Source organism: Pleurodeles waltl, chromosome 12, assembly GCF_031143425.1.
Source record: "Pleurodeles waltl isolate 20211129_DDA chromosome 12, aPleWal1.hap1.20221129, whole genome shotgun sequence".
NCBI lineage: Eukaryota > Metazoa > Chordata > Amphibia > Caudata > Salamandridae > Pleurodeles > Pleurodeles waltl.
Window position 1 is genome coordinate 216,710,206 of NC_090451.1, and position 16,490 is coordinate 216,726,695.

The 16,490-nt window shown below is 44.3% G+C and overlaps 1 long non-coding RNA gene across 1 annotated transcript in view; it reads right to left on the minus strand.

Annotated features, from left to right (window-relative positions):
* LOC138268595 (uncharacterized) overlaps positions 1–16,490 on the minus strand; it is a 227,632-nt gene that overhangs the window by 49,947 nt on the left and 161,195 nt on the right. The window lies entirely within an intron of this gene.

The window sequence follows — 16,490 nt, forward strand, 5'->3', positions numbered from 1 at the left end:
ACTATATTAGCCACCACTCAAATTCACAGTAGCTATGACACAGTGCAGACCAGCTTAGCTTGGGGTAATGTGTAAAGTATTTATTCAGTACAAAATCAATAATAAAGTTGAAATACATCACAAAAGTCCCAGACTGCACTACAAATAGTGTAACATTTGATAAGCAAAATTACAGAAACATGATGAAAATTCAATACGGGAAACCAGAGATATGATTTTTCAAAGTTTTAAGTAGGAATAGGGCAAGAAACAGAAAGTGCCAAGATAGTCAATGGTAGTGGTAGTCTGGGGCCACAGTTTGACTCTGACCACAATGAAGTGCAAGTTTGATACACTATCCAGGTTCTTCCTAGTCAAAGATTTCACCTTCTGCCTTTAGTTCTTTAGGGCCCAAGCCACCACAGGAGTACCCTTCTAAAGCCCCCTCAGGACCTTACAGGAGGCACTTAGAAAGTCACAAGGTGTCAGGAACAGGCCAACAGTAGAGTCCAGTCTAGGTCCAGTTGTCACTGGTCAGTGGGATGCAGGGAAAAGGCCACTTGTAGCTTGCAGTATCACTATAACTTTATCAGAAGGTCGGCTGTATGATCCTTGGAGTACACACCTTTGTCTTGAATGCAAGACAGAGGAGGTCCAGTCCTCCAGGGCTCTTCTCAGGTCGCAGACAGCAGGTTCAGTCATCAACTGATCTTCCTCAAATCCATAAGTATTCTGAAGTGGCCACCTGGAGGTGTCACTCTCATGCCTGAAATTAGCTAGTGGACGGGAATGATTCCTGGGCACACTCAACTAATTGGGCAAAAGTTCCCAGGGCCAACCCTATCTACTTAGGGCATTTTCAAAATGGTGAGTCTTCTGCAATACTAAATTTGGGCTCTGGGGGTTGGGAGTGAGTGTGGAGAGTGTACTATGGTAATCCTAGTGTCCTCTCACGCCCAGCACTAAAATCCAGTTTGAAGCCATCACTGTAGCCCAAATAAACCCAAAGACAGAGGTCTGGTAAAACCAAGCAGGGTTTTCGAGACCTTAAGTACACAACAATAGTTTCTGCATCCTGTCTTTGATGCTTGAAGTGTTGTATGTAAACTGACAGCAGACCTGTCAAGGAGGATTTGATACTGTAGCAGTATTTAACACTGTAATATCAAAAAGAGGCCTATTGTGTTTGGAGGCTGCCCAGCTTGTGGGACAAAGGAATAGCCCTGCCCAGGTTCTTTTGACAGGTCACATTTGCAGTTTAAAACTGCAACAGCCAAGCTTCAGATGGTAGACCAGCCGCCATGTTTGCACTGTCACTGTAGTGGATGGCACAATGGATGCTGCAACCACTAATGACATTTAACTTATGGGTCCTGGGTACCTGTGAGAGGTGTCAGAAAATGGAGGGACGCAAATGTATTGTTCGAAAGAGGTTTATTGATTAAGTATAAAGTAACCAAAGCTTTGATGTTGGCTTGTTCTTGTCCTTCTTTCTAGCCTCTTGTCTGGGTCTTCATGATTCTTCCTCTTGTCTTTCGCTGTTTGCTCCCCAGGGTCAACTCAGGAGGAGCATGAAAATAAAAAAAAATACAGGTAGTGGGTGAGGTGTTCTTATGTTTACTCCTTTCCCCCCCCAAATTGTCTCTTCTTTCGCTTCTTAAATTATCCCACACGCTATGCAACTGGGAAAAACACAACAAAACAAAACAAACAGAAAAACCCAACACACCGTTCTTGACCTCTCCGCCGCCCCTTTTTATGGTCCTCTCCTTCCCGTACCTGGTGTGACCACACTCTCCAGAGCATGGCCGGAGTTAACACATGCTTCCTCCTGGTGCCCGGCGTCTCTGGGCTTCCGTTGGTAGCGGTCCTCAGCAGGTCTCCCGACGTCCTCTTCCGTGGTCGATGGGTCCTGCCCCAGACGCGGGCTGGGCTTCTTAAAAAAAAACACGGCTCCTTCCTCTCGTGGTCCACCGGTGTTCCCGAGAGGAACTTCAGGGTCGGGCAAGACATCAGCAGAAAGTTCCCCAGGGCGTTCCGACCTCGAAGGTGTGCCCCCGGGGTACCGAGGGGTGGCCTCAGGGAAAGCCGCCCCATCACAGTCACTCCCCCCGGACAGTGGCCGTTCGGGCCACAGGCCACCTGGGTAACGTGATAAGAAATCTGCGTTGACAAGGAAGCAGCCAGGCGAATGATAGACCTGAAAAGAAAATGATTGGAGGGATAAGAACCAACGGAGAACACGCGCATTGGAGTCCTTATGCTGCGCCAACCACGCCAAGGGGGCATGGTCGGTACACAAAGTAAAGGTACGGCCCAAGTAATAGCAGAGTGATTCCACAGCCCACTTGATCGCCAAGCACTGTTTCTCCAAGGTAGAATAATGTCGCTCTCGGGGAAACAGCTTGCGGCTCAGGAAAACCACGGGTGGTAGAGGCCCTGATCGTCAGCTTGCGAGAGGATGGCGCCGGGGCCCTGATCCGAGGCATCGGTTTGGACTTGAAATGGCTGTTGGAAATCAGGGCAGCGCACCACAGGCTCCACAGTGAGGAGATGTTTCAGGAGCTCAAAGCGACTTATCTCCAAATCTGACAAGTGAGAAATCTGGTTGGGATGGGACTTGGACAAGAGAGCAGTGCGAGGGGCTGCTATTTCAGAAAAGTGAGGGCTGAATCTCCTGTAGTATCCAACCATTCCCAAAGAGGTATCTGTGTGATGGCCTGAACTTTTTTTCCAGTTGGGGTTTTACTGTACCCTGACCGATAATGTAGCCTAAGTATTTAATGGAATCAAATCCCAGTTTACATTTATCCGGATTAGCCTTGATACCTGCCTCTTAGTGGCCCATGGGTCCCGCCCCAGACGGGGCTGAGCTCCTTAAAAAACCCTGCGGCTCCTTCCTCTCGTGGTCCACCGGCGTTCCCGAGAGGCACTTCCGGGTCAGGCAAGACGTCAGCGGAAGGTTCCCCAGGGCCTTCCACCCTCAAAAGGTGTGCCCCTGGGGTACCGAGGGGCGGCCTCAGAGGAAGCCGCCACGTCACAGTACCCTTTGTACCATATACTAGGGAATTACAGGTAATTAAATATGACAATCAGGTGTATACGAGTTTCATTAAAGAGGGAGCAGAAAGGCGGAGCACAGACACTTTACCACTGGTTAAGAGGGGTAAAGTACACAGTGTTCTACAGCCAGCAAAAGCAGTCAAGGCAAAAATCTGGGGGTTTACAACACAAATGATGGTCAATTGACACACTGACCAATCAAAAATACATCACAGCGGTACACAACACAAATGATGGTCAATCCCTAAACTATCCAATCAAAATACATCATAGCTGTTAGTGATTACTTTGCTAAATGGTTTGGGCTGCACTTTGTTGATATGCTCATTACCAAGCAGTGAGAGGGTTTGAGAAAAAGCACATTTTTTTAAATATCAGTCTGGCTAAGAGAATCAACCACACAAATAAATATATCCAAATGCCATTGCAAGTGGTATATTTGGTCCAGAAGCATTGCTAGCCACACCACACTACACATTGTAACTATAGAAATCTAATTTATCTTTTGCTAGAGGTAAAATCATCTTCTATGTAAGAAAGAGGCTACTCAAGGCAAGGTAGGACAAAGGTTATTTAAACGCAGAGAAAAGTACAAATGATTCGATGACATAACTCCCAACTGCAAGGAAAATTTTATATAGATTGGTCAGTGAGTCAGAATAAAAAAGCAACCGATATATACAAGGTGACACTAAATTATTTCCATAATTCATATACATAATGTAAGAAGAATCCAGTTTGTAACAACGCTGGTGGAATACTAGTGGGGGTGTGTGAGTTTGGGCCAGAAGTGTAGGTGCTATGTTCAGCACATGTGATAACTACCTGAGTGAAAGTCTTTTGGAATTTCAGGTCTTCAGTGATGACATAATCCAAGATAGGAAAGTGGACCATTAAATCAGACCTTTAGCGAGTACCCCTGTGCTAGAAAGTACTGAAATACTAGAATGTACATCCAACGGTAAATTCAACAATGGGAAATTATTTCAACAGTCTACAAAATTTAACTCATTCCAAAGGAATTGTATGTATATAAAAGTGCTCATATATTGGTGACAATTGGTGAGTCCAATCTTTGTCTGCAACCCATATGTTTTGCCTCTCACTCAGTTATCAGTGGGCAAACAAAGCCAGGCTAGAGGCTTTTGCGGACTAAAGGTCTGGTTCTTGTCAACCTGAGATTTCAACTGAAGGATAAGCTCAAACAAGCCAGGCCACTGACTTCTTCCATCCCCTATACAGTTTTGTAAAAGAAAAATAATAAGAAACATACTTCAAGCTGGAGGAGAAGTGCTGCAACACAGTACAAGCTTGCATATTGTACACAAAATCGACATTTTCTAATTGCACTGACTTCCCAGTTTCAATTTAATGCAGAACAAGAAGCTGAAAACATCACTAGTAGACTGCAGCCCGTGCCATCCTGCAAACTGAGAGGACTTTCCTTGATTCCTTTTTAGAAATATTCTAAGTTAGTGCCATGCATATTGAAAATGCAGCTTTTGTACTTTGCAAGTCAGTTTCATTGAACATACTGCATGCAGTTTAGAATTTTAGCTCTTGAAAGACAAATGTTTCCTCTATCCTATACATCTATATTCAGTATTGAAACTGAACTGATATCTCGTCTCCATTATTAAGCCAAATTGTGAGATCCCAGACAAATAACTATTGGCCACTGTACTTCGGTGCCTTTAACTGCAAACATTTTGAACCTGAACAAGTGAATCATCTGAGTGGTGGGCCTTTTTAATTGTTCAGCTCAGCTGAAGAGTTGGCTGGTCGGGTCAGGACACACACCTAGCCTGACATTTCCCTATGAAATTGGTGGTTACTCATCTTTACCAAATCCTAAAAATATATTTAAGGCCCGATGTATTCTTATTCCATTTGCAAAAAGTGGTTGAAATTTAAGCACTGACATTTTGTGAATGGAATAGTATTTTAGGAATCGACCTGTGCGCAAAATATCAAATCGCAGGCAGCCATAGAACAATCTCCCTAATTAGGTTGATTGCAATTTGGAGACCACCTCAGATTTGCTGCAGTCACAGGGATGGTGGTCTTAAAGAAACAGTAGACCACCATCCATCTGATTGCCTTTCAAAACAGAATACTTTTTATTTTTTTGAAGTATGGAATTTCTTAGTGGAACAAGTGTTGATTAATTTTTTTTAAAAGATTGCCAATATATAAAATTGAAGGGGGTGCATATCAATGTCTAGTCCCCCACCAAACCAGCCAATGCTGGCAACATGATTCCTGTTATTTGAAGAGGGGCTCCTAAGAGGACCGCTTCCTCTTTGCAAATGAATCACAACGAAACCTACAGCTGGTAACTCATCAATGGTTTGCAATCACAATGGCAATTATAAACGATGGATGCACTTTTAACTGAATTGAAATCTGAACACCACTTTCACTGCCTTTCTTATTTGCGATTCATTGTGAAGATTGGGAAAAGTAGCTTTACAAATTGCCAAGAATTTTTTGACTCACAAAAATAAATTTGTACATAAAGAAAATCTATTTTCTGGTCCCAAACCCTGTGATTTTGAGACTCACCTTTATCACCGTCTCATTTGTGCAGTGACTATGCCCCTTATTGGATTTAAACATATCCAATTCTATGTCAGGATCGGAGGCTCCGATTATGCTTCTCTTTCTATGCTTTATTTTTACAGCAGCCGATCAAAACCAAAATTGAAAACACTACACTTTCCATAAACATCATAACATCACATGGCCAATCATAGAGTCAACAGACCTATGTAACCATACTGAGACATATAAGCCTCCTCTTTCTTTGCTGCTCCACAGCCAGTTAAGTACTCTCAATCCCTTTACTGTTGCCAATGTGTATCTTGTTTATTGAAAATTGTTGCACTGTGTTGTATTTCTCCTGCGCACTTGCTTCTGTCCCTTTTTAGTTAATATTTACCAGCCACGACGCGCTGATTACATGGTAGCGTTTATCTTCTCGGCGAGGTGCGCACCGCCTCGCTGTTTTCCTTAGTAGAGTGGGAGCATAGGGGATAGAGGACGCATGTCTCTCTTCACGCTGTCCTCTTTTGCTGTTTCCTGCTCGGGACCTTGCGGGCATGTGTGCCTTGCCGGTTTTTTACTGGCCCTTCTTCTACTTTGCAGCTAAACACTGGGAGATGCATGCTACGGTCTCTATCCTTACAGCTTATGCCCAGCTGGGAATTCCTCTCTGGGCTGAAATATTTCTACTGGGCATTTCCTAGTATTTGACAGGTCTCCCTTCACGTTTTATATGCTTATTTGCATTTACCTGCCTTGAGATCTTTTGTGTGTGGTTACCTCCCTGCTTCTGCCCTGAAGCTTTAATTACAATCAGGTTTTTCCTGATTTTGGTAAATTACGCCATTGTGTCATTTACCATGGCCACATATGATGAAGAATCAGGGGAAGGTCTCTACTATGATGACTCTGTGGGGTCTTTAAACAAGACTTGGTCTATGCACTTGACTCTGGTGTACGCCATACTGATAATGTAGCCTTGGACATTCAGCCCATTAAGCAGCACTTGTTTGATTTTGCCGAACAGAAGGGATGGATCCCTGGCAATCTTGCTAATGGCAGCGACGATCCCTCAGTCTTGCAGGGCTCTGCAGGCACGACATCTGATAATTCTCATGTGGCTGAGTGAACAATTTGTTAGATCCCTAGCCATGGGTCATGACTATGGTTCCTCCACTTCTGCCCCCAAAGCAAGTACTCAAGACGATTCAGGATCTTCCTCTTCATCCCAAAGCCCTGATCACGGGGATACTTTCCCTCCCTGCAAATGCACAAAGAAGTCTGTCCACTCTCAGATGGCCTTGAATGCTCCTAAGGTCCTCAAGTTTGAACCAGAGGATATTATTTGTCTCGATCGTGCTCCTGGATCCCTCCATCCAAGGTGGCAGAATACATTCAGGCCCACATACGCCATGGTTTTGATAAAGAGGTCAGATCTCGGTTGCGGTCCAAGTGCCCTGGACTCGACCTTCCTTCCACGTTTACCAAAACACCGGCGATAGATCCTACTCTGGTAACCTATCTAAAAAGTTTTCAAAAGACCCTAAGAAGGGCATTGATCCTGCATGGCGCAGCTGTCAGGACAAGCTTCTCGACATCGCTGGGCCTTTAACAAAGATTCTTGAGACGGGTTTCCTTGCCCAGGAATCTGGGATTCCCATTGATCCCGAAGTACTTGTGGGCTGGGCCTCTAGGGCCATGCGTTTTTTGGGAAACGCCAACTGCGCCATTTCTAGAGAATGGCAGCGTTGTATTCTTATTAAGATGGACCCGAAGTTAGCTGACATTACCACATTTGAGGCACGTCATTAGATGCAGGGAGTTCTTTTTGGAGCCTCTTTCCTTAAGGAACTATCTAAATTTGCAGTGACATATGTCAACTTAGACAAAGCGCTTGGGTCCATCAAGAAGGTCCTTCATCCACTGTTTACCAGGGCCGGACAGTTTAGAGGTGAGCCTTCAGCCGCAATTCCTACCAAGGTCCTCAGCAAGGATATTACCAAGAATACAGAGGTGGTTATCAGGATTCCTACTCCTCCTCCACCTTCTATCCATCCCAACCTCGAGCGGGTCGCAACTGCTTCCGAATGGAAAAATCCAGAGGCTCCCAAGCCTCTTACCAGGAATCCGGTTCTAGAGGTGAGCCTAATTTCAATGTCAGATGTCATTTTGGGGGAGCAGAACGACATTTTTCCTTCACAAGTGGCAAAAAATTATGCAGGACACCTGGGTTCTGGAAGTGATACAGTGTTACATTTTGGAATTTTACGACTCCCTAATTCAACAGTTCCCTCTTCTCAAGATGTATTTTTCCCACTAGATCAGGAGTTCATCTCCTAAGAGGTTTCAAACCTCATGGACAAAGGAGCCATGGTGGAGGTGCCTCCTCACCCGCATGGTTTCCTCAGACCAATTTTCCTAGTGGAAAAGAAGGGTGGGGGAGCCCACCTGGTCCTAAATTTGAAAGACTTGAATGGGTGGATTCTTTATCACCACTTTAAGATGGAGATTATCCACTTGTTGAGAGAGATCCTACAAGAAGGGGATTGGATGGTCAGAATATATTTAAAGGATGCTTGTTTGACTATTCCTATTTTTCCACCCCACCAACGGTTCCTACAGTTTCCATGGATGGGGCATTGCTTTGAGTACAATGTTCTTCACTTCGGTCTGTCCTCGGTCCCGTGGTGTTTCACAAAGGTGATGCAACCGATTGCGGAATCTCTTCAAGCCAGTGGAGTTTGATCATTTATCTGGACGATATCATCATCATGGCTCAGTGTCCTATTCTGCTGCTCACTCACCTGGAGTGGGCTATATCTCTCCTCCAAGACTTTGGGTTGATTCTCAACTGGCAGAAGTCCATCCTGACCCCTTCACAACGGATGGAATTCCTGGGGTTTCAGGTGGACTCTGTTCTGAAGCAATTAATTCTTCCTCCTCTCAAGATCTGCAACATCAAGAAGGAACTGAGATCCTTGTTGAGCAAGCAGATAGTATCTTTGAGATGCATAGCTCAGATGGTGGGTCTTCTGTTCTATTCGATACAGGCTAGCTTTCCCGGTCCCCTTCATTATCGGACCCTTTAGCGCCTCAAAATATCTCACCTCAAGAAGGGCCTCAGTTACTCAGACATGATTCCCCTATTCCCGGAAGCCAGGACGCAGATTCTTTGGTGGCTGAGTAAATAGATGCTGGAATAGCAGAGCGACCTTTGGATCATCTCTGGAGAGAGTCCGATGCCAGTCGTTTGGGTTGAAGCACCTGCTGTGGTCCGATTTCCACAGGAGGTTGCTGGTCCAGAGCAGAGCTGGACCTACATATCAATTGCTTGGAACTGTTGGCAGGCTCCTTCGCGATCCACAGCCCCTCCCTGGAAAAGGTGGACTGTTGCATCCTCCTTCAGATGGACAACATCTCCACAGTGAGGTATGCCAATTGGTTAGGCAGGACGAAGTCTTGCATCCTGGTGGAGATTGCCAAGGATTTCTGGCATTTTTCCCTTCAACACGGGATATCGGTAATAGCAGAATATCTCCCAGGTCACAACAATTTGGTAGCGGATTGGCAGTCTCATCACCTTCGAGACTTAAGTGATTGGAGACTTCATCCGAAAGTCTTTCGGTTTCTCCATCGCCATTTGGGCCCTTTCTCGATCTACCTCTTTGCATCGCAGCTCAACCGTCAACTGACTCAGTTTTTCTGCTGGCGTCTGGATCCTGAGGCTCTAGCGACTGATGCATTTCTGCAGGATTGGACTCCATTCCTGGGGTATGCATTCCCTCCGTTCATGATGATCCCCAGGGTATTGGATCAGACGCGTCGTCAGAGGGAGCATCTGATTCTGGTGACTCCCCTGTGGAAAGCACAGGCTTGGTTTCCTGTGGTTCTGGAACTAATTTGTTCTCCTCCAGTCCTTCTGCCATCGAGATTAAATCTGCTTCTAGATCCCTTGAGCCTTCATCATCCTCTGATTCAGTCGGTATGCCTCCCTCAGGTGGCGTGGACAGTTTCAGGGAGAGATGGAGTCTCCCAGGACTTTCAAAGGAATCTACTGAGTTCATCTCTCAGGCCTGGTCCTCGGGTACTCACAAACTCTACAACTCAGCTTGGAAGCGCTTGTGTAACTGGTGCATGAAAAGGGGTGTTGTTCCCTATTCAGCAGATTGCTCTTTGATTTTAAATGTTTTGTCTTCATTAGCTACCTCTGGTATGGCCTATAGATCAGTGAACAACTAGAGGTTGGCCATTTCTGCAGGTCATTTACCTATTAAAAGTAAGCCTGCGGGTGAGCTACCGATTGTATGCAAACTCTTGCGGGCATTCGGTTGAGTCGTCCTCCTCAATCGAGATATTCCTTTTTACGGGATGTGAACATCGTATTGTGCTTTTTAGACTCGTGGTCTGCTAATCAATATCTTTCCAGAAAGCAACTTTCTGCTAAGCTTACCCTGCTCTTGTGCTTGGTTTCTTGTAAACAGGTTTCTGATGTAAGGGCCTTGGATTTAGGGGGTAGAGTATTTTCTCCTGAAGGAGTCACTTTTACCATTACGGGTTGTGCTCATGTGTAATACTAGGACTGTTTCTTACTCTAGTTTCCCTGGTAATTCTAAGTTATGTGTGGTGCAGTGTTTAAAGGAGTACAGGGTGAGAACTGCTGAATTTTGTACTGACATGGGGTGCCAATTGCTGATTTTGTTACAGAAACCTTTTTGCCCGGTCTCCTCAGCTACTTTGGCTAGGTGGATGTGATGACTTTTGTCTGAAGCAGGTATTGACAACTACAGATTTGGTGCTCATTCTGCTAGGGGTGCCATGGCTTCTAAGTCCTTTTCATTTTGATCACGCCTTAAGGACATTTTCAAAGCGGCTGATTGGTTATCTGAGTCCACGTTTAAGTCATTTTACTACAAATATATTGTTGATGTCGTTTCAGTGGTGGTAGCTGTAATGATATTTATGTTTTTACCACTGACTCCATGTTGCACTTAGCCTAGCAGCACTCCCTCACATTAGTGACCACCAACTTCATTTTGCCTATTGACTTTATTTTAGCATTAGCCACAGCCATGTTAAAAGCTGCAAGTAGTTTTCCACGTTTTACAATGTGCTCATGTTTTATTTTGCGTGTTCTTTTCCCACCAAGGGCTTAGGCTGATAAGAATGTACAAAGACGGCAGGGAACAGTCTTGTTTTGAAGGGGCACCTTGGGATTGTGGCCAAGTCCCGACGTGTTCTTTTCAAAGCTGGCCTAAAGTAATCAGCATTTTTTTAATAATGAACTTCTGGAGTGAGAGGGGGTTCTAGAATTTTCCTCTCTTGTTTGTTCAAAGTATAAGAGGCTGAGACCATATGGACTGGGGACCGAGAGTGATTCAGATCTCAGACATGCCCAGGACGCTGGGGTGTGTCATGCTTCCCGTGAGGATAATTGATCTCTCTCTCTCTCCTCGATCGATTCTGGGATCTGGCGATCTGATGCTGATGGGAGGAAGATGAAGCATATGTGCCCTTGCCTCATGGTGATGTATATTTTTGAATTCATTATTTGCTCTGCATTGTAATATAGATACATATATTTGCTGTGTATATTGCTGTGGAGAATCATTTGTACATGTTTTCATTTCATTGCTGTGACCATTTTTAAACGTGTACTTTCAGCATGCTAATATCCTTTTACGAACCTTGCAAAGAGAATTAATAAATGTCTTCTTTAGACTAAGAAGTGCATTCTAGTTTTATTTTCAGTGCATGAGTGTTTCAGCTCGGTCATTAACAAAGCAAAACATTTTGGTGTAGTCGGACAGTCTAAAGGGAGGATGGGAGTTGAAAGTGTAGGATTTAAAAGTGAAAATATGTTTTTATTCAGAGAGTTAAAGGAAGCACCGCAAACCTTTTCTGAAAATGCATGTGAATTTAAAATGCCTTATGATGTCTTGGCAAATGTGTTGTCTTGTTTCTCAGGACTTTGTAAGTTTTGGGATGGGTGCGTGGATAAAACAGAATTAATAACTGTACTTATATGTTTTAAAAAGGTGCTTTTTGAACAGAATGAAGTCCCTTTTGTTCTTGACAGGAGGGTTTGGATACTTTTGTCTGCTTACAGAAAAATGCATGAGATGTAAGCAGTTAGAATATGAAAGTCAGAAATTAGAGAAACAGCTTGTTGACACAAAAAATACTGTAACTATGCTGTCTTGTCAGAATAAGTTATTACAAGAAAAGGCTGATATCTACTAAGCGGTTGCAGGGAAAGCTGATTTTTCACATTCCAGTAATGAGGAGATTAAAAAAGGTGGGGGCTAGTGTGAGCTACATGAGTAGAACGTAGTTCGTGCTCAGCCAATATTTAGACGAACAATACAGAGTAGCCCACAGATTTTGGCAGGAGTTGAAATGCATTCTTTAAAAGATTACACCCAGCAAGAAGTTTAGGATGTTAGTGATATATTCACTGAGCTTTTGCAGAGTAAAATGTGGCCAGGACACAGAGAGATGTTGCTACAGGTAAAACCAAAGATTTAGGAGTTTGCTTCTCCTCGCACTTAGCAAGAGACACTACTATTCATGGGATTATTTGATTTTTGGAAACAGCATGACCCTCCTCTGAGTAAAATCTTAACCTTTTGGTACAAAGTGACAAGACAAAAGCATGAGTTTGAATGGGGTGAAGAACAGCAGTGTGCTTTTGATTTGGCAAAAGAAATAATTCAACTGGTTTTAGACTTGTGGACACTACAGGAAGAAGACATTGTGTTGCATGTAACTATCCAGGACAATATGTAGATTGGAGCAGGTGGCAAAAGCAGAGAAGAACAGGAGTGTTCCTGGGGTTCTGGACTAAAAATATTATCTGATAGGACTCTGAAAAACTGGAGAGAGCATTTAACTGAAGGTCTCGATATTCTGAATAACAGACCATTACAAAATGCTGAAAGTCTCCTGATACAACCACATGTGGCCACCAATACCATTGTGTACTGGGAAATAAAACCTGGAGCTTCAGCTCCTTACAGAGCCACACCAGAATCTGCAGGTCTTGACCTACATGATTACGGAATTGCCCAACTTGTCATAAGTCCAGCGTATGGAGGATTGGTGAGGAAGGGGACTGCCCCACCCCTCCCGACAGTACAAGGAAAGGGAGGTGTTGGTTCAACTGACAAAAGCCCTGGTGCTAAGGTGTGGATGGAATCCCCAAATGGCCCTCCAGAATCTGCAGATATTATAGCAAAGGGCCCTAACAATGTTCTGCTGCTCATACAACAAGGAAAGGAAAAGGGGAGAACATTTCAAATGACAAATGTTATTTGCAAGAAAGATCATACTTGTTTCTTTTACAGATCATACTACAACTTGCCTCTGACCATGAGTGTGCTTTGTGGTCTCCCTTCGGGCGTGTGTGGTCAGGTGGAACAGCACCCCAACCTGAACCTGATTGATCAATCACATTGGGCAACACTCTTGCTGCTTTTGAAAGGCAATACCTATGGATCCATTTGGCACTAATTGTGCTTCACAGATCAAAGTTCTGCATGGGAATAATGCAGAGTACCATGGATGTTCTATCAACCTGTTTGATTGCAATTCTAATGGAACCAGCAACATGACTTGTTATCACCTGGTGACTGTAGCCAGTCACATTAAACATTTTTGTTGCCAGTTGGCTGACTATTCTCATATGGAAACCTCACTTTTACCTACATTCTAGCAAACATTATAGGTGGAGCATGTACTTTTACATGACTAGGACTCATGAGTTTCCATCTAACTCTACACCAACTCGTTATCCTAGAGACACTATTCAATTAAGTGAAGACTGTGATTCAATTACTATCCCAATAAGAATATATAAGCTTAAGTCTTTCTATTGTAGGTGTGCCTGGTTCAGATGTTTATAATACATGAATGATTAATAAGTTATTCCCACTTCCATTGCTTTATAGTAATTGCTCTTGTCAATTCATTATGTTGTTGTGTACAATGCATATCTAATTTGCTTGTAATGTTTTAAGTACAAAAAAAAGAGAAGTTGATTTTAGGACTATAGGGTATACCAGTCATTGGTCAAAAGGGTGGAGTGTAATGATATTTATGTTTTGACCACTGACTCCATGTTGCACTTAGCTTAGCAGCACACTGTCACATTAGTGACCCCCAACTTCATTTTGCCTATTGACTTTATTTTAGCATTAGCCACTGCCATATTAAAAGCTGCAAGTAGTTTTTCACGTTATACAATGTGCTCGTGTTTTTATTTTGCGTGTTCTTTTCCCACCAAGGGCTTACGCTGATAAGAATGTGCTAAGATGGCAGGGAACGGTCTTGTTTTGAAGGGGCACCTTTGGGTTGTGGCCAAATCCTGGTGTGTTCTTTTCAAAGCTGGCCTAAAGTAATCAGCATTTTTTGAATAATAAACTGCTGCAGTGAGAGTGAGGCTCTAGAATTTACCTCTCTTGTTTGTTCAAAGTATAAGAGGCCGAGACCAGATGGAACGGGGACCGAGAGTGATTCAGATCTCAGACATGCCCAGGACTCTGGGGTGTCATCCTTCATGTGAGGATAATTGATCTCCCTCTCTCACCGATTGATTCTGGGATCTGGCGATCTGATGCTGATAGGAGGGAGATGAAGCAGAAGTGCCCTTGCCTCATGGTGATGCATAGTTTAATTCATTATTTGCTTTGCATTGTAATATAGATACATATATTTGCTGTGTATACTGCAGTGGAGAATCATTTGTACATGTTTTCATTTCATTGCTGTGACCATTTTTAAACGTGTACTTTCAGCATGCTAATCTCCTTTTGCGAACCTTGCGAATTGAATTAATAAATGTCTTCTTTATACTAAGAAGCACATTCCAGAGATTTTTTTCAGTGCATGAGTGTTTCAGCTCGGTCATTAGTGAAGCAAAGCAGTAGCTCAGCTTTAAGCTAGCATAATCAGAGCCTCCGGTCCTCACATAGAATAAAATTAATTCTAGCATTCGCGTCAAGAATTTATCAATTCTACTAAGAACATGGAGGCAAGGATTATGCCACCCATTTTGTTTTTTTATTATTGCATTGTTGTTTTCTAATACATGATTTTTTATTGATTGAAATGTATTTTCTATGATATTCTTTGAGTGTTTCCTTCTTCCCCTCCCTGCTGATATTTGATTGGGGTATTGAAGGTTCTATCAGATCAGTGTTTACTGCTTTGGCATTATTTCTGTCCCAGGTAATGAGGATAAGTGATCTTGGCTATTCTTCCTGGGTGTTGCCAGATGTGTTTCGTTTTCTCCTTCCTCCAGTCTTGGAGTTGGTCCATTCAGGAGCGGCAATCTAAAGTCTCCAGGTCCATGGTCCTGCTCCGTTCCAGAGTTTTTCCTTGGAGTTTGAGTTCCTGATTTCTGGTTTGAGCCTCTCGTTTCAGGATTTGAGGCTGTTTAAGTGTTTTAGATTTACACAAAGAAAGAGGAGGCTTATATGTCTCATAATGGTTATATTGGGCTGGTGGCTCTATGATTTGTTATGTGACGTTATTGTGTTTATGAGAAGTGTAGTGCTTTCAACTTGGGCTTGATTAGCTGCTGGAAAAATAAAGCATACAAAGAGAAGCATAATCCTTGCCTCTGTTTCCTTAGTAGAAAATGTATTGACGCAAATGCTAGAAAATGTTGTATTTCCTTTTAGACTGCTATCTGCGGCAGGGGCGTAGCAAAGGCCCCCACTGGCCCCGTGGTGCAGGGGGGACCCACAAGTTCCAGGGGTTTCCCGCTCAGCACAGTACACTGTGCATATGCGACAGACCCCTGACTGTTTCCAGGGAAAAGGGGGCCCCATACAGGTACTTTGCAGGGGGTCTCTTTAAATTTTGTTATGCCACTGATCAGCGGCCCGTTACAGCGCTGACCATGTGAACCAGCTTTACCTGTGACAATGTTACAGATCAATAAGAGAACAAAACGGTGACATAAAAATTCAAAATGGATATGGAGTAATGAGGCTACAGCCTCAGTATCCCAAACACCACACACACTGTCAGAAGTTATTTGACAGTCAGAGAAGTCGAACAGGCGGCGTACGAAGACGTGCCAAGTTGCTCTACGGGATGTAGTGTCCTGCTGGACACGTTATAGTGTTCCACCAGCCACTCGGCTGAGGGCTGGCCTTACACACACACCCCACACCCATCCAACACAGGAGTCACCAGTCAGGTGACCCTGCCAATAAAAAGGGCCAGGCCACGTGCCCGAGGCCAGTTACCCGAATCATGCCACTGTGTCTGCGTCACATTATTTCAGTAGCATGAGGGCCTAGGGACCCCAACTCTACAATGGCGACGAGTGGGTCTTATCCCACGTGGCGGCAAGTAGCAACTTTAACGTTGTGCATGTGGGAAATGATGCCTGCGCAGACAGGCACCCCCGGCACCCACTTGCACTGTGACGAAACACGACAGCCACCCTATCCGGAGAATAACGCCCGAAGATACCCCGGCAACCCGCCTGCAGTGAGCCGGCTGGAGGACACGTTGAAAATAAAACATGAGTATGGCAAAAGTAAGGTGAAGTGGGAGCATAAGGTAGACAACCCCCACAACACCATGCCACACGGCGGCCGGCAGCACTGCCAAGACGGCTGCCGCCTTCACAAAGAAGAAGACGCAACGGTGCTGCCATGAGAAGCAAAGTGCCCGCCCCCCTCTTCCAACAGACTGTTGCTGCCTAGCAGCGAAAGAAAATGGCATGCAGCGCTAGGGAGGCTGCAGCTGCGCAAATGTGGCATTACCACCACCCCGGCCGCCGGTCATATCCGACAAGGAGAACTGCCAGGACTGCTGCGGGCATGAGGTGGGTGGCCTAACAGTGCTGCCTCACACCGGAATACAGAAAATGCCCAGGGCCGCCCCCCCCC